Genomic DNA, 19,517 nt, shown 5'->3' with positions numbered 1-19,517 from the left:
TGCTGGGTTTTTTCATTTTTTTTCCCCAGAAGTCTTCCCCTTTGACTTTTTATTAGCCCCATGAATAATGGGCTCATTTAGCCTGGAAGATACTGCTGGTAGGTCATGAAGTCCATCTCCCTGCCTCACAGTAGGATTGATTGTTTTACTCCTGAGCCATTCCCAAAGAGATGGGTGGCCCAGTCCTGAATACTCAAGTAGTGGTGATTCCATGACCCCTGTTGGCAGTGTGCACCACTTCGCTCAGAGTTTATCTAGTTTTTCCTAACATTTAACCTAGGTTTTCTCAACTGGATTTCTATTCCATCGCATTGTGTTCTCTCTTTGAGGATGAATGTGAGCAATTGATCATCTGCTTTTATCAAACATCTCTGCAGAAAATACTTCATTATGAACTTAGGAATTCAGGTCAGGGGGACTGAAAAGTTTACTAAGGTCTGCAAGACTTACAGACATTGATAGTGCATATGACTGTAGAAGTGATTAGTTTTATTATAAAAATTTTAAAAGAGATATTTAATTCACTGAAAACTTACAGTTTACAAATTATTGAATTACCAAAGAATTGTAAGTTTTTTACAGGTGCCAAATTCTGGAATTTTGCAAGCACATGAAAAATGGGTAGTGCAGAAAATTTTAGCAAAATAATAGAAAGACTTTCCTAGTAAAAGACAACTAAATATAGGTACTTAAAAATCTGAGCAGCCTCTTCTGAAAACCTCATCTGGACAAAATTATCTACACAGTAAGTCTGCACCCTAACAATCATCTGTCTGAAGTGTCCAGAGAAAGAAGTTATTGTGACTAAATCTTGATGTCTGAGCTGCTTGCCTACACTTCCTTTACAATGAATGAAGATTATAGTCTCTTCTCCACTGTGATTCATGCGATCTTAATGTAGCTTTCTAATATGGATCACATGAATCATGCCTCAAAAGTGCTTCTTTCCTTCCCTTGCTGTTAAGCAGTCTGGAGCAATCATCTTATCTGTGGACAGCTGCAGCTGGAGACAACTTGGGTTAGATGAGATGAACATCTTGCTGTCACTTTAACTAGCAAGTACCTGCAAATGCTCTTTTTTAGCTTAAAGCATGTCTAATACACAATCTGATGAAGCTAGTTTCTTTGTCTTATCATTGTGCAGAAGGGTGTTTCAGACTTTAGCTGGAAGTTGTCATAAAACTTAATGCTTCCACTCATTGAGAAATTTACTACGTTTTAAATTGAAATCTCTCTTTTTCTGTCCTTAAATGAAGACTGTAAATTTGCTCTTATCAGCTAAGGAGATGAGACCACTCAAAGAGCCAGGAAGTTATTTCCAAGCACTATCCCTAATCCATGAAGCAGTTAAGTTTCTCTTGATTCCTGGGGATGAGAAGGCTTTAAATACATTAGTTAAGTTTATTCAGAGGGGTTGGCTCTGACAAATTTGTGGAATGGAGGCTGTACAGGCTGTAGATGGATATAAATGTGTTCTCCACCTGCACACATGCACAGCAGCATTGTCCAACTCTGATGTATTTCAAATTGATTGAAACTATAAATAGTGCTGCTGGCAAAACTGCAAACAGTAACTTCTGGACTAAACTTCAGCCTTTGCACAGTAAAGTCAGTCAGATCAGTGAATAGTACAGTTTGTTGGGTTTAAGGTACGTTGTTGAGTCCTCTACTTCTCATAACACTGTCAGACTTACTTCTGTTTAATCTCACGCAGTAACAAGCTAACAGAGTTTAAACAAAAAATTCCCAGTATTAAAAAAAAAAGTGATTATCTTGCAATCCCCAGAGGTCCAGCTATTGCCAACAGTTAACCATTGATGTGTGAGAGTGACCTGGAGGTCAAAAGAGATGCCTTTTGCTAACAAGCTTGGTTTGTGCATGGGTCAGAGCTGTGACTCAACAATTTCTACCTCTAGCAGGTGAGGGGATGTAACACTGGCAAAGCTTTAAGATCAAAAAGAAGGAGAAAGGAAGACAACAAAAATTTTTGCTGCACAGCTTTTGCCATGTGCCTAAAATCAGCTCTGTAGGCCTTGTCTGCATTACGATTGTAAGAAAATCATAGAAACTAGTCCTCACAAGAGAGGTCCCTGAGTTTTACAGCTACAGCTTAAATTTTCATCCCAAATATGATTTTTCAATCAGAAAAACATGACTAAGGCTCATGTTTTCCAACCAGCTGTCCCAAAATTTCTAATCTTACATCAGCCACTGCCCTGCTGTGTGACTGCAGGCAATTTCTCAACTCATTTATTTTCATTTATGATTATTTGTATTGCTGTATATCTAGGAGCCAGATCCCTTTGTGCCAGGTGCTGTAAAAAAGAACAGAGGACAACTACTGCTGGAGAAAGCTGAGAGTCTAGGGCTAGGGAACGGGGATGGACACAGACTGACAGCTGAGGACAGTAAGAAATGAGTGACATCGTATCTCTGAGCATGATAAGCAATGGCCTTAACATGCCAGCAGCATGTCAGTGTGTTTTGTATCCATCATACTAGAAAAATGGCTTAAAGAGATGATAAAAAAAACTAGTAATCTGATGTCTACAGGGATCTCCTTCAAATGATGAGATGTGAAAGAGCAAAGGTGCTTAGGAAGCCCACAGGAGGAGGACACGTGCAGACCAGCTGGGAACTGCCTTGCTGGTGAAGGTCCATCCATGGCTGGCCTGTGATATGAGGGAGGAGGAGGAGGGCTGCAACAAGACAGCAGTGTGGGTAGGGTGACGGCCTACAGGAACAAGCTGTTTCGCAGGACTGCATTTGTCAAGACTGTGGAAGAAGGACACAGCAGTATTCAACATGCAATGATGCAGTGAGAGCTTCTTTGAGTAGCAGTCATGGCATTGGTGGGAAAGGTTGCATTTTAGAAACATTATGGTGAAAGAAGACATTTGAGATAGAGCTTGGGTAGGAATACCCACAGAGATATGGCTCAGTGACTGCATGTAAATTGTGAACCTAAATGACAGGACTGATGGCAGTGTGGTGACACTCCTATTCTTTGACTTGTCAGTATTGTAATCTCTTTAGGGAAGGCTCTGCATTTTCTAAAACACTTAGCAGGATGTGTCCCCTCCTGCATCGTGGCAAATAGCTAATAGAAAATACAGTATATAAATAGGTCCCTCAGCTCTGTTTAAATTCATTTTATGGATCTAGGTGTTGAAAAGCTCAATTTGAAGACTTAATTAAGAAAATAACAAACAAGGAAAAGGACCAAATATACCCATGACACCTGCATATACTATGAATTCATCTTCCTTGGCAAAATGCAAAAATATTCATCTTCACATTTAAACTAACACAACTGTTAAGCTGACCACCAGATTTCATGTGATTAATATTTATCACTGCCACGTCCATAGTCCTCCAGGATTTAATTCAAAATGTGAATCTTTCCTAAATCACAGCACTTAAACTTCTAATCTTGTTTGTTTGTTTTGATTAAACAAAGATGTTCTGCTTTTTTTGTAGAAGTGATGTCACCTAATTGACTACATGTTGGTTTAGCCTCTAAAGACATAAAATGTGATTCTGTTCTTCGTAGCTTTTAAGCTTGATTAAAGCAAGCTCCTCAAGTTGTTCTCTAATAGCAGGCTCCCCAGAAATGGAGAGAGATTCTCAAGTGGTTTAATGTTTAGAAAATGAAGAAACATCTCCACCCCCTCATGTAACCACAGGAAACAAAGTATTAAAGTTGGGGAGGGGGAAGGAACAGGGGAAAAGAGAAGTTCGTTCTCTGTCTTCCCCCCAAAATGTGAACCACAAAGGATTGTTTTCCTTTCATGTGAAGAGATTTTCAGCATTTCATTTCCTTAGTTTTCTATATGGTACGAGCAAAACTCTTAAATCACTAGTTAGCGGTTTCGATCTAAATCTCATCATCTAATTATTTTTACAACGCATTCTTGGAAGGGTAGGAATGGTTCTGCCAGGAGATGTTTCACAATAATTAGAAGCCCCAATGGGTCTCTTAAGAATGTTTAAAGGGTTCCATATGCAGGCTGCTACAGGGAACCATGCTGTACACAGCTCTTCGTTTGAAGCAATAAGTCTTGACAGCCCTTGTTGTATTTTATTATAGCAAACAAAATCCATGCCAACCAATCAGGTTCCTGGATGTCTTGCCATTCTTTACTGGGAAAAATAACAGCGGAGATCGGTTAGCTACAAAGACACTGTCATATTCATGCAAATATGGGCTGCTTGGAAGGCGTTTCTCTCAAGGACAGTTCTTTGTGGCACAGAGACAGCATTAGAAGGTGATTTTTGGCAAATAAAAGTGCCTTAAAACCAGTGCATAACATTTTTGTTTCCCCATTCATGCAATGAACATGCAGAATTGGCTTTTGAAGTTAAAATGTACATATTGAAATATGACTTGCTAACACACGTAAATGGCCAATTCGAGTAGCTTAACCCTCCTCCTATTGTGTGTGTTAGCCAATGAATAACTGCTGTACACTTTTTAGCTGAGTACATCTTGCTTGCACAATCTTTTTGCATATAGTAAGAGATGCGTGAAGAAAGTGTCCCAGAACAGGAGAGCTACACCATATACTTTATGAATTTCTTTGTACATGATACATACATGTTAAGCAATGGATAGTTACTTGACTAACAACAAAGGAGACAGAAAGCTAGTGCTCTTCCACAGTGAAGGACTCATAAGACAATGTACATAACAAAGACACAAGCAAAAATAGGTAATGGAAGCAGAGAAGGAAATAGAAAACTCTCCATTCAAACATTATTACTACAAGGGCCTGGCAAAAGAGCACAACTTTCCAAGAGCATCCTCTTCCTTCTGAGTCTCACATATTGCTCTGACTTCTCAACTAGCTGTTGGGAAAACTTTGCTGAAGCTAAGTCTTGGTCCCTGAGGGTAACAGAGCATTCTTCTAGATAACTAGCGATGTATGTTTTCAGAAATGTGATTTGCCTGCATATGTGAAATATTTGTGGCCATATTAGGCATGCTCAAATGTGTGCACGCAATTGCATATGCCTACACTTTCAAATCTAGTCCATAATGTCTTCGTGTTAGGATACAGACACGTCTCCCGTGTCAACTGTAAAGTCATTGGATTCATCTCTGCTTTTATTTTAAGTGAATGCTTTGGCAAGGACTCAGTTCGAGACATCATAGTATTGTAAAGATATCTGTGCATAATTTTATACTGAGCACTTTATATGGGGTTGCCCAGTATTTAAATATCACAAGAATTGAATTACTTCACTGACATACTCATTAAGAAGATTAATTTTAAATATATATTTTTTCAAGATATTTATAAGTTTCTTTTGAGAATGTGTTTTGCAGTTTTATAGCCATCATTTTAAACTTGAGTTGTTCTGATAATTTCAGACAAAATCTATAATTTGTATGAGTTTTTTAATTCACCATTTCTCTTACAGTTTTTAAAAGAGTAACTTCGATATCTGGTCTTTTTGTGATCTTGGAAGAGTATCTTTACTGACCATTCAATAAGAGTTGTCATTGCCGTTCCCCCACTGCATATAGGAGAGATTAATATAAATCTGAAAGAGACCATGTGGATCTTTGTGTTCAGCCCCATACAAGTGCAAGGCATCATGCAGCAGGTGTAGTAGCTCTAATTTCTCCATGTCCACTTTTCATGGATGCAACCTTAAGTGTTGCGTGAAAACTCATTCTTTTTCTACTTTTTTATGTCTTGTGTTTCTGTGTCTTTCATAGTTCAAGGAGAGAAATAGGCTTACTCAGAAGGAAAAAAATTACACTCATAAATTGAAAGTCCCCCTGTAAATGTCAATCTCACTTCAGTGCATGAGGGAGAAATCTAGAGCAAATAGCCCCCAAAGTTAGATAGCTCATGACGGTGTCTACAATTAGGCTTGAAGAGTGTAATACTAAGTTTATGAATCTCTAAAGAGCATCGAAGCCATTCCACCCGCCCTTCCTACTGCCCATTGCAAGCTGCAAAATATTCCCTAGCTTGCCACAAAACACTGAGGTACCAGGTGAGAAAGGCAGTACTAAGCATCGCCAAAAGATCAATGAAACCAAAAGCTGTTGTCAAGAGTAATAGAGTGATATTTTAGAGGTGAATGTGCCCAAGTGATCCTGAAGAATGAACTGTGTCCTGTGCTACAGAAGACTGCAGGCACTCCTCGCTGATCTTGGCCAGTGTGACTTGGGAGAAGGTTCCTTCCTGACTCCAAACCTGGCAACTGCAAGGCTGAGCTGCACTAGTCTGACATGTGAGAGATTTTTGCAGTACCTCTGCACATTCTTCCCGATGCTGCAGATCCATTTTAAGTCTATGTCCGAAGGGCTGGTGGAAGCAAAACATTCTTCCACTTCCTAATGCAGTCAAATTATGACTCAAGGAGTAAAAAGAAAATATATTTCTTCCTAGCCTCACCAGGGATCAGAAGAAACTTCAAAGCACAGGTTTAACATAAAACAAATACAGTGGAAAACCAAGCCTCAGCAAGTGGTGACCAAGATACCATTAGGGTATTCTTTAGGGACATAAAAAAAAAAGGAGTATCTTTTTTTTATAAAAAAAAAAAAATCCTTATTGCATCTCTTTTGATTCCTAGTTATAACATCACACTAGTCAGTTATGCAATGCTTTCTTTATCCGAGGTTTCATCTTGAAACAATTTAGGTTCTTCATCCCTATCTATGTTCTTTACAAGGCTGTCCTTGAAAATCACAATGTGGATGATTAGAAATCTTCAAATTTCTACTCAAAGTTCTTTCACAAACATTTTATCCATCCTATACAAATATCAACTTTTAAATGAAATAACAATTCTTCGTCTTTCACATTTATGATCCAGATACCTTTATTACAAACAGTGATATACCCTACTTGTTTTATGAGTCAAAACAAACTAAGATTTTTTAAAATCTGTTTTCATAAAGTAAATACTTCATTAATCACCTGGTAACCCTTACCTGTGTCTGTTACCATTTAGATTATTTTTAAATGAGTAATCAGAATTATATTCTTTAAATGTGACATTACCATCCTGTAGTGATGTAACTCTTCCCATCCCTGTAACTCTTTTTGTTAGTGTCCCCTCTTACCTGGAAAGCAATTTCAGATAAAGCTTTTTATTATGTTAAAATCCTTAATCTTTTCAGTGTAGTAATCATTGTTGACTTGATCCCTTAGTTTCTTAATTTGTCTTTTAAAAATCAAAAACATTACTTTGATTCAGTTTTGTAGTTCCAAAATCAGTTTAATCAGCTCATGATCACTTATTCCAAGAATAGTTTCTATATCCACCTCTTCTATGAAAGCCTTGCTCTTCCATCTTACTCCCATCTTTTCTTTTAGGTTCCTTGGCTCAGGGATTCTTTGGGAGAGGAGTAGGTTAGTCATCCCAGGCCCAAAGCATTCCAGCTGGGTCTGGTGCAATCACTGAAGAAATTGTATTGCCTGACTTCTATTATTAGTGCATATAGTAATTTTTTTCCTTCCCAAATGAAGATGGTCTTCCCCACACATATATGCCATTCTATATTATCACTTAATTATTTTCTATTTCATTCTATATTTATACCCAGCCTATTCCAGGTGCTCCTTAGACAGTGTCTCTACTTTGAGAAAGTCTAATCCATAAAAGTCTCCTTGAAAACAAACATCCTAAAATTCCCTGAGAACTGCCATTCTCAAGCTATTTGTTGACCTTCATTATTTTGCCACGTATTCACTCTTCTTGTTTAAGGACTGGAGGAAAGAGAGGTCCAAGAAAGCTGGATAATATTTAAGGATAACCTCCTCCAAGCTTAGGAACGATGCATCTCAACAAAGAGGAAGGCAGGCAAAAACACCAGGAGGCCTGCGTGGATGAACAAAGAGCTCCTGGAGACACTCAAACACAAAAAGGAAGTTTACTGAGGGTGGAAGCAAGGACAGGTAGCCTGGGAGGAATACGGAGAAGTTGTCCAAGCAGCCAGGGATCAGGTTAGGAAACTAAAGCCGTGATAGAATTAAATCTAGCCAGGGACATCAAGGGCAACAAGAAAAGCTTCTATAGGTACGTCGGTGATAAAAGGGAGACTAGGGAAAATGTGGGTCCTCTCCAGAAGGAAACAGGAGACTTGGTTACCCGGGACCTGGAGAAGGCTGAGGTGCTCAATGACTTTTTTGCCTCAGTCTTCACCTGCAAGTGCTCCAGCCATACTGCACAAGTCACAGAAGGCAAAGGCAGGGACTGGGAGAATGAAGAACCACCCACTGTAGGAGACGATCAGGTTTGAGACCATCTAAGGAACCTGACGGTGCACAAGTCCATGGGACCTGATCAGATGCATCCACAGGTCCCGAGGGAACTGGCAGATGAAGTGACTACGCCACTATCCATCATATTTGAGAAGCTGTGGCAGTCTGGGGAAGTTCCCACTGACTGAAAAAGAGGAAAAATAACCCCCATTTTTAAAAAAGGGAAAAAAGAAAGCCCAGGGAACTACAGGCCAGTCAGTCTCACCTCTGTGCCTGGCAAGATCATGGGTCAGATCCTCTTGGAAACTATGCTAGGGAACATGAAAAATAAGGAGGTGATTGGTGACAGCCAACATGGCTTTACTTAGGGAAAATCATGCCTGACAAATTTGGAAGCCTTCTGTGATGGGGTTGCAGCACTGGTGGATAAGGGAAAAGCAACTGATGTCACCTACCTGGACTTGTGCAAAGTATTTGACGCTGTCCCGCACAACATCATTGTCTCTAAACTGGAGAGACGTGGATTTGACAGATGGACCACTCGGTAGATAAGGAATTGGCTGAATGGTCGCACTCAAAGAATTGCAGTCAATGACTCGATGCCTGAGTAGAGACCAGTGACGAGTGGCACTCCTCAGGGGTCGGTATTGGGACCAGCGCTGTTCAACACCTTTGTCAGTGACAAGGACAGTGGGGTTGAGTGCACCCTCAGCAAGTTTGCCGACAACACCAAGCTGTGTGGTGCGGTCAACATGCTGGAGGGAAAGGATGCCATCCAGAGGGACCTTGACAGGCTGGAGAGGTGGGCCTGTGTGAACCCTATGAAGTTCAACAAGGCCAAATGCAAGGTCCTGCACATGGGTCAGGGCAATCCCAAGCACAAATACAGGCTGGGCAGAGAATGGTTTGAGAGCAGCCCTGAGGAGAAAGACTTGGGGGTATTAGTGGATGAAAAGCTAAGCATGAGCGAGCAATGTGTGCTCACAGCTCAGAAAGCCAATTGCATCCCGGGCTGCATCAAAAGAAACGTGACCAGCAGGTCAAGGGAGGTGATTCTCCCTCTCCAATCTGCTCTCATGAGACCCACCTGGAGTCCTGCGTTCAGCTCTGGGGCCCCCAGTGTAAGAAGGACATGGACCTGTTGGAGCAGCTCCAGAGGAGGATGATGAAGATGATCAGAGGGCTGGAGCACCTCTCCTATGAAGACAAGGTGAGAGAGTTGGGGTTGTTCAGCCTGCAGAAGAGAAGGCTCTGGGGACACCTTATAGCAGCCTTCCAGTACCTAAAGGGGACCTACAGGAAAGAAGGGGAGGGACTCTTTAACAGGGAGTGTAGTGATAGGACGAGGGGTAACAGTTTTAAACCGAAGGAGGGTAGATTTAGATTAGATATTAGGAAGAAATTCTTTACTGTGAGGGTGGTGAGGCACTGGAACAGGTTGCCCAGAAAGGTTGTGGATGTCCCATCCCTGGCAGTGTCCAAGGCCAGGTTGGATGGGGCTTTGAGCAACCTGGTCTAGTGGAAGGTGTCCCTGCCCATGACAGGGGGGTTGGAACGAGATGATCTCTAAGGTCCCTTCCAACCCAAACCATTCTCTTCTATGATTCTATGACTTGGAAGGTCTTGCTCTTTTCACTGTCTTCCATAAGTTATAGTAATTTTTGATCTGTAGCATTTAAAGACTACTCAAGACACTTATTCCAGAATAATCAACTAGTTCCCACCTCCAACCAGATCCTCTTGAAACTCAGAAATATTTTGAATCCCAAAAGAATTTTGTATTCTTTCTCAATCCTCACCCTAGGAGACCTGTCAGGTAATGAATCCCAACTATGTAGAACAGTTTCCTATTAGCAGTGATCCAAAATATTGTCATGACTTTTCCATTCTTCTATGTCTCAGGCAAGGCTTTACAAGAAAGTAAGTTTTATTGGGAACCCTCCCCATAATCTTCCACAACTCCCTACATTCAATCAGCTTCACGAAGGGATGATCAATGGGCTGTGTGCAAACCGTAACTTTGAAGCTGAAACATGAAGCAATGAACTATATTTCCTTAAAGTGTACAACTCTGGAAGTAAAATGCATCTCTTGAACTGTAGTAATGTAGAATAATTTAGGTTGGACAGAACTTTGGAAGTCTGAACCCCTGCTCAAGCAGGGCTGGAGTCCAAACTAGGTCTGGTTGTTCAAAGTATAGGACTTTGTCTTCTCCAGTTTTGAGTATCTCCAAGGATGGTCATTCCACAGTAACTTTATGAAATCTGTTCCTATGTTTAATTGGCATAGTCATGATTTTTTTTTCTTTTATATCAAGCCAGATTCTCCATTTTTGCAACTTAGTGTCCACTGTCTGCTTTCCTTTCAATGTGCACCTGCCAAAAGTGTCTAGACCCATCTTCTCTACATCTGCCTGATATTTAGAGAACAATTAGATTCCTTTTTAGCCTTCTCTTCTCCAGGTTAAGCAAACCCAGCTCCGTCAGCCTTTCCTAATGTGTCATGTGCTGTGGAACCCTACCCATCCTGGAGGTTCTCCACTGAGGTTTCTCCTGTGTGCCAGTGCCTTTTTTGTTTTGGGGACCCAAACTGGACACAGTGTTCCAGCTGTAGCTTTATGAATACGGAATCAAAGGAAATTATTATTTCCTTTGATCTACTAGGCATGCTCTTGCTGGTGTAGACCAGTATGTGGTTAGCCTTTATTGCTGGAAGGGTGAAAAGTTCAGTCCTCTGCAGCTGAGAAGGTGAAGAGATTTTCATGTAACAGAGCAGGAGTTTTACAGCACACTGACCACTGCCATGATGTTTTGCACCTGGGAGGTCTCGCAAGCAGCTGACTTGCACAGCTAACCGAGGTGTCACACAGAGATCCTGTGAAGCTGTCATTTGTGGAGTGGATTCCTTTCCCTAGAGCTAGGGATAACGTTGATTTGTTTGGTGGCTATTTAAAAAACAGTATTAAAAAACCAGAGGGATGAGCAGAATTAAAATTCAGACTAAACAGAATGTTTCAAAATGTACAGTGGTGTTCTTGAGAGTTTATTATTATTCTTATTGACCCCAAAGTATTTTAAAATTAAGCACAATTTTGAATTGAAATATTGGATAGTTTATTTTAGAAAGCATCAAAATAAAAGGTAAATTTTTGTTGTTAGGTTGTTTTTTTCTTTACTAAAACAGTTGACAAAATTGATGCTGGTATGCGTAATATTCAGATCTTCCTGTCCTGGGTGAAAAAAGCTTAAAGTTGAGATCCATCAGTCATTCCACTATAGGTTTTCTTCTTAATCTCTCTTTTAAAAGATGATTCGTTCAGTAGAAAAAACACCACTTTTGGACAATCAGCATTTCATTGACACTCCTCAAAGCAGCTGGAAAAGCAAATAGGAGGAAAGATTACTTTTATTTTTCCACACGGAAAAAACCTGGTTTATGGTGGGGTAGGATTCGCAGTCTTGACCAAGCTCAGGTTCAGTCAAAGTTGTAATTCTGCCATTGCTATGAAAAATGGTCAATGCTAATTTTTTTTTTAATCCACACATGTACATTAGCATGTATGTAATACTAACAGGGAATGTCAGCAGTGGATGTGTTGAAGTGATCTTCTGCAGCCAAAGAGTTATTTCTACTGACACCTGAGCAGATGTGAATGAGCTCTGCCTGTTCGCTGTGTTGATGGGGAGTGGTATGGCTGTGATAATGCAGCACATACATGGACTCATACAGCCTTCTAAGTCATCTGGCTTTGTGGTTGACTATACCTGGGTGGGATGTGGCTTTGTGGCAGAGTTCACTTGTGTTTTTCAGAGCAAAGTCGATAGACCCATTGCCCCATTACTCTTGAAATCAGTCTGTAACCTGTAATTGCTTTCTTCCCCTCTGCTTGGTTCAGTACTGTGTTCTCAAAGACCAGTTTAGGACTTCTGTGATCACTTACTTGGAAAGATATAGCCTGTAGTATGATAAATCTTTGTGCAGTGTGTTCAAGGTCTGACTTAATCCTTCACAGAGCACTTCTGTTCTGATTGATAGTTCATATTCACATTAAAAAGAAAACATAAATAAAAGACCCCAGGTCTTGCCACAGAGAACATAAGTAATACTTAAGTTTGATTGAATTGCTAGAAACCAGTAATACGGATCAGAAGAAACAAGATTTTGTTTTCTTTAATTCTTTTGTAAAGGGTTTTGTTACCCGAGAATAGTTCCTGCTCTTTATATAGAGATCTCTCATTGCAGTGTTCAGCAACTGACCTCAGCTCCTCTGTGGAAAAATTCATCTCATTTTTAGGGGCAGCGTAGAAAGAATAGTATATTAAAAGGTAAAGAGAATATATGATAATCTCATACAATAGTGAAAACATCTAAAAGCAGGGAATGAGAGGTCCATTTCCATGACTTTTGTCTGGGAGCTAATCTAAGAAATATATGGGCTGGTGGATGAATGGTCCTAAACAGAGTAGTCGAGATGTTGTTAACCATCACACTAGTGTAAAAACACAGTAGCTTCATTGAAACACAGATTACTTGCTGTAAGTCTAAGTCATAATTAAGTCTAAAACCTTGACATCAAATGGAATCTTTTTTTCAACGATGTGTAATCTTTCCAGCAAAGATACTGAAAGAAACATGCTGCTTGATGTAAACAAAATAGCAGAATTTGGCCCTAGCTGAAAGAATATACTCCAGACTGCTGTAACTGGAGATAGTCTGAGCTGCTGAAAAATCCCAAAACAGTGACAGCAAGTTCTAGATAACTATTTAACTCATTATCAACTAAATAGGAATTTGTGGCCTGAAATGGCAGACAACAGTGCCTGCCATATTCCTGCACATATTATGGCTGATATTTTCAGCTTTCAGTAAAGGCAAAAGCATCATTTGATGAAGGTTACCTGTATTTATGTAACACAATACAGACTTCTATAACTAGTAAAATGTCACTTGAAGCAGCTTTTGTAACCAAGTACTTGGCTTCCTGCCCAAAACTATTGGGTAACTATTTGCAGATTAGAAGAGGGGACTGAAGACAAATGGTGTCTTGAAAGTAAAAACGTGACCTTTCCCAAACAACATGATGTTAAAATGCTAAGCGGGAGATAGCCCTGCAGTGTGACTTAAAAGAAAACCACAAGTTGTGTTTGCTTTTCAGCATCCACAAGCTATTATTCTGTAATAACAGAGGGAAGAGTTTTCTTCAGGCAACCCTTCCAGTGGTTGCAAACTGGAAATAACTTCCAACCACTAAATGATGTTTAATTTTTTTTCTTTCCCCCCCTTTTTTTTATTCTATTTCATGCATGTCCATATTTGCACAGCAGAGCAAATGCACTTCTAAGGATGTGTCACTCCGAATGCAAAGCAAGCTGCTGTGATGAACAGAAACATGCCGTGAGTTGCACACACACTCCAAAGGAAGCAATCTCTAACAGCAGTTCCTGGTAGACCAGAGGTCAGTCAGAGCCTTTACACGATTTTCTGGTACTTCTTGTGTTACCATGGACAAGTCACTTGTAGCATCTCTGCACCCCAGTGCTTTAAAATGTAATCCAGCAAGGATGGCGAAAGATGGTGCACTGATTAGGCATGAGTTAGGTTTTACTTTTCGGTTTCCCCCCGTGTTGGAATTTATTGCTGCAGGTACACTAATGGGACAGCACGAAGAAGGGCAAAATTGGTAGAATATTAAAGTCTTTTTTAAAAGGACATTTCAATGTCAATGTTTGTATTTTTATTTTATGAACACAATCCTATGGTTTTGCCTTTTTTTTTCCTTGATACTAATGTTTATCAGGAGTTGGCTATTTTGGGTGTTAGTTACTTAGTCTTTCCTTCCACTATATTTAGAAAAAGGAGGTAACTAAGAATAAATATGAGTATTTATTTTAGATGTACTGATTTGCAGTGCCAGTGCAAAATCATCTTTGAATAAAGAGGGATCAATTCTTTCTATTAGTAAGATATCAGACCTGCTAAATCAAAGGTATTAAGGGCAGAAAGAATACTACTATTATCTAGCTTGAACTTCCATACAATATAAGCAATTACATTCCACAGGCTATAAGCCTGCTTTTTAAAAGAATATTTTCGGTTTTACTTAAGTATCCAGTCTTGTTTTGAAGGTATCATGACTCGAAGAAAGCACCATATTCCTTACACAGAAGTATCTCATTTTATCCTTCTTCTCTCCACCTTGTCATGCGGTGTCTGTGTCCCTTGCCCTGTCCCCCTTCCACTTTTTTTTTTAAATTTATTTCAAGGATTGTATTAGATGCATGGCTGGCTGTCCACTCCAAATCCCATGTTATAGTAACAGCTGCTATCAGCCAAGAAGAACCCAGAAAAAGAAATTTTAAAATATCAATAATATCTAATTAGGGTTCAGACAGACTAACTGTACTTCTGTCAATAATCTCTGTAGATGGAAGATTTTGGAATAGGTAAGGAAATTACTGCTACTTAGTTTTCACAGGGGCAGTTTCCTCCATATCTTGTCCCTGGCAACACGATCCCTACAAGTGGAATTCCATCCTAGGAGGTTACTTTATTTTTTTCCTGTGCAGAAGTTGAAGTCTCAGTTGAAATTTATTTCCCATTCCACTCATGTGTTTCTTAGCCTCTGCTTTTATTCACGTGTGTTAAAATCTTTTCTGTTGTCCCTTGCTGAAGTTGTTTCCATAGCTGTAACTTGGACTGTATGTAAAGTACAACTGCAAGTAATATCATATTACTTAGTTCATTTTATGCTGCACTTTGAAGGTGTAGAACAGTCTAAAATATTTAGGATTATTGGCATTATCCAAGCTAAAATGTAACTGCATTTGGAAATAATTTGAAAATACAGCTGCAAGTTTATTTATAATCCAGTTCTCTATAGGAAACCTTCAAAGAGTTAAATTTATTCCTTTTATTAATGTATTTCTTTGCAAACTGCATTGGTCATAATGCATAGATGATCCTTACAGCAATAGCGAAGAATGTTACCAGCACCTCTTTCAGGTGGGATGTTCCTTTTGTATGTCACCTGCCAAAATGGCCTTCTAAAAGTGACATTCAATTGAGTTTTAATGAAAATCACATGCCTTTGAGCTATCTTTGAAAAGGCCAACTGAAATGTGTGTATCCCCTCCTCTCTTCTTCTGTTTTCTTTCTCATGTATGTCTTTTGGGCCACAGCCCCGTAATGAACTGCATATGCAGAGACCAGTGTATATAAAGGAGTCCACTGGCTGCTGTAGATCTCCATATGGAGGTGGGGGTCCATCCAACAGAGTAATGTTCAGGTTGGAGATGTTGGACAGTAAACCATTGGCAGCAGAGACCATCTTCATTTGTGTCCTGTGCAATATCGGGCATGTTATGGGTTGCTTTGTCTTTTTCTCTCATTATACAACCAAATTATATATAGAAACCACATGGGTGCAGTGGGGTTCCAAACAAGCTTCTCTACTAAATATAGAGAGCATAGGAGAACAAGTTACTTATACATGGTATTACTCAGAGAAGTTTCTAAAACATTGAATGCCACAGCGTAGAAAAGTGCTAACAGACTACTTAGAGAAATATTACTTTGTCCACTATTCATTCCAACAGACTACATCATTGCTTAAAAAAAAGAAAAAAAAAAAAGAAATTGTTAGAAAATAAAAATGGGACTTGCTTCTGACTAAATATAATTAAAAGAAATTGTCACGAAATGGGTAAGTGAAGATTGTTATAGTCTGAAATCACATAGTTTTTCAATAATGCCAAACCACCAGCTTTAAATAGAACCTGATTTTCATTAATAATTCTGCTTTCCATTTTTTTTATGATTTTTTTAGCAGACCTTATGGATCATATGTAACAATAATATGAGACATGCCACAAAAGGTCCATTTTTAGATGAGATTCCAGGATTTTGCTTAGTTTTATGTGCACTGGATCCAAACTTCAGTGGGACTTGCCAAAATTCTAACCACTCATTAACTCAAGCTATCAACAAACTTGAATAAACCAGCTATTTGTAAAGTTATTTATATATATATTCATACATACTTATGCCCATACATAAGCACATACATATGTATGCATATGTATACATATATGTTTCTGTGACCATATATATATGTGTGTGTGTTAGTGTATGGGCATATATATGTACGAATATATATAATTTCACCACTGGAATAAAATTATATAAAAATCAGCATCATGCATAACACCGTAACCCTCTGACAGAGATAAAGGTCTCTTTAAAGTCCCCAAAATGAAAGACAAAGTGTCTGTGGATCATTTAACTTTCTAAAAATGTAAAAATTCACACTACCACAACCACAACCTCTGTTTCTAACTATATGGCCTGTTTGAGACATTCAGAGACATAATACAATTTAACTAAGCTAGCTACTTTGAGTTATATTTTGGAGTCCTGATTAATTTCTTCCTAGACTTATGGCCAATTTGAGACAACTTGGAGGCTGTTGACTATAGGAAATAATAAGCCTCCCTATCCACTGAACAATAGATCCACTGAATTTTAAGCCAACATCTTTGGAAAGTTAAGTGTTATGGATAAAACCCAGGCAGTCTAAGTCAGATATATTTCCTTCATGTATCTGAATCAGTAATTCCAAAAGTGTTTAAGTCATCTAAATTTGTTCTAAATAAAGGAAAGCAGGTAAGGGTGAAAGCATGAAGGAATTCCAAGTGCCTAAAGTCAGGCTAAGAACTCCTTTACAACTTCAGACAGCTCCCTTCATCCATTCACTTTATAGGAAATTTAGGCATTAACTTGAGGAAAAATGCTTCAGGAGACACCTAGTATTTATCTGTAAGTTAGTTGCCAAAGTTAGATCAAGTTCCTCCACAAGTTTCAAGTACCTGATGTCTGAATACCCCCTACATCCCACTGGCAGCAGTTCATCACTTGCACTCTTGAATTTTCTACCTATCATAAAAAAGTGCAGAAGTTGCTCACATTGATTTGTACCTCAGTTTCTGACATGTAATAGGACAGGATGATGATATCAAGTTGTTGGCAACTTAAGTTAGTTTTTGTCATTCTTTTAGGGTTTTTTTGTTGGGTTTTTTTCATTGTGGAAGTAGTAGGTGAGCATTTAATTCAAGACCTTACAGTAATGCACACATGCATGCAGGCTGAATTTATGTTGCCTGAGGAAAACTAGACTTTCACCATTTTTTATATTTTGTATACTTGACTTCAAACTTTACCTTATCTTTTAACACTGTTCTTGGGTTTGATTCATTTTACTGTGCCCAGTTCTGGGCTCCCCCATACAAGAGAGAAGTGGATATGCTGGAGAAACTCCAACAAAGGACCACTAACATGACTAAGAGACTGGAGCATCTCTCATATCAGGAAAAGCTGAGAGAGCTGGGACTGTTCAGCCTAGAGAAGAGAAGGCTTAGAGAGGGGGAAGATCTTATCACTGTATATAAATACCTGAAGGGAGGGTGTAAAGAAGAGGGAGCCAGGCTTTTTTCAGTGGCACAGATTGAAACACAGGAGGTTCTTCCTGAGCATCAGGAAATACTTTTTCACTGTGAGAGTGACCAAACACCGACCAAGGTTGTCCAGAGTGGTTGTGGGGTCTCCCTCCTTGGCGTACTCCAAAGGTGTCTGGACATCCTTGGGCAGGGGTGTTGGACTAGATGACCTCCAGACATCCCTTCCAACCTCAACCATTCTCTGATTCTCTGATTCTCTGATTCTGTAATTCTATGTCTAAGGGCAGGCATATTCCATTTTATTTATTTTTTTTTTTTTAAATGGAGGATGTCATAAGTCTGTTCTGGTCCTGTTGGCTGTTATGATGCTAAATAGTAGCTCACAGTACTGTATACCTGCTTTACTTTTTGCACTGGATATCTTGATTGTTCAGATCCATATTGCAGACGTCATGGACTGAAGAGGACCCACGTTCCATACATGGTCCACACTGCTTTCACTTAAAAATAGCCAAAACACTTCAGTCATTTGAATTCCAGTATTGATCTTGATCAGCCTGCAGCTTAACTAGGTACCCTAGCCCCACAGACTCATTATAAGGAGCTGGAAAGAGCATGAGTAGTGTTACAGACATTCCCCAGCTCCTATGAGAATGTTAGTTGACAAAAGTTAGGCAGAAGACAGACTGAAAAACCATCTTCAGGGTAACCAGCAGGAGCAAGACAGACCTGGACTACTTGCTCTGCTCTTGTTATTCAGTCTGGTTATACTGGTACCCATAACTAGAGTACAAGGACCATTCTCTGGCTTTGAGGCCAACTGGAATGATGAGGCCACATCCACACTATGGTCTCCCCAGAATAGGGTGGGCACGTGGTAAATCCTGAACTGTGTTTGGGAAACATTTTGGAAAATGCTAACTGGGCCCAAGCCAAAACTCTGTCAGTATCCATGCTATCTATCAGTTTAGCAGCTTGGGTGATCAAATTTCAGTGCTCACAACAGATCCCCAATTCCACCTCAATTTATTAAAATAGACATGTCATTTATATCTTAGAATACAGAATACAAAAAATTCATGACCATGGGAAACATACACCATGCTTCCTCCTGCCCACGGGCTGCACATTGTCGTAGCTCCTACTGGAAGAGGGAAGCTTGTGCTCCTCAGTTTGTCCTGTAAATCTCACAGTTAGGGAACTAAGGAAGCAGAAGATTCTGGTTCAAGTTTTTATCTAAAATCAAATTATCCATGTTACATTAAGTATGTAGAGTTCCCATTGTATTTGGGATCTCAGATGAATAGATCTGTGTCATACACAAATCTTTCCATGGAAAGGGAGACCTCAGACAAATAATTTGCCCAAACTTTCCTACTGGCTAGATTTAGCCTCCTTGTTCTATTTTGATGGTTGTTCATGTTTAACTCAAAAACTTGTCTTTGGCGACAATTAACACTCTCTGGTTTATCTTCTGGAGCCTCAGTGACTATTCTGGCCATTTAGGTTAGGTAGTAGTGAACTTGTCCTACGCGTTCATTCACTAATGATCCTTGTTATTGAAGTTACTTACTCCAACCTAAAATGGTCTCCTAGATGTGTCTTAGATTTCAGCATTCTCAGAGCAGAAATCTGAGACCAAATTCTGCTTTGTATTCCACTAGTAAAAATTTGGAGCATTTCCACCAGTGGATTTCATGGCTCTGTTCATGGGATGTATTCTGAACAATCTGTTCATTCCCTCAGTGCAGTGTATTCGCAATCATGATAGATCCTCTTTACATCCACTCTAGCATCAACAGAATCAAACAGCCTCTGTAAAGCATTTGTATTTTAA

Source organism: Haliaeetus albicilla, chromosome 18, assembly GCF_947461875.1.
Source record: "Haliaeetus albicilla chromosome 18, bHalAlb1.1, whole genome shotgun sequence".
NCBI classification, from domain to species: Eukaryota; Metazoa; Chordata; class Aves; order Accipitriformes; family Accipitridae; genus Haliaeetus; species Haliaeetus albicilla.
The sequence above is the reverse complement of the archived record's forward strand: the minus strand, read 5'-3'. Positions refer to the sequence as shown.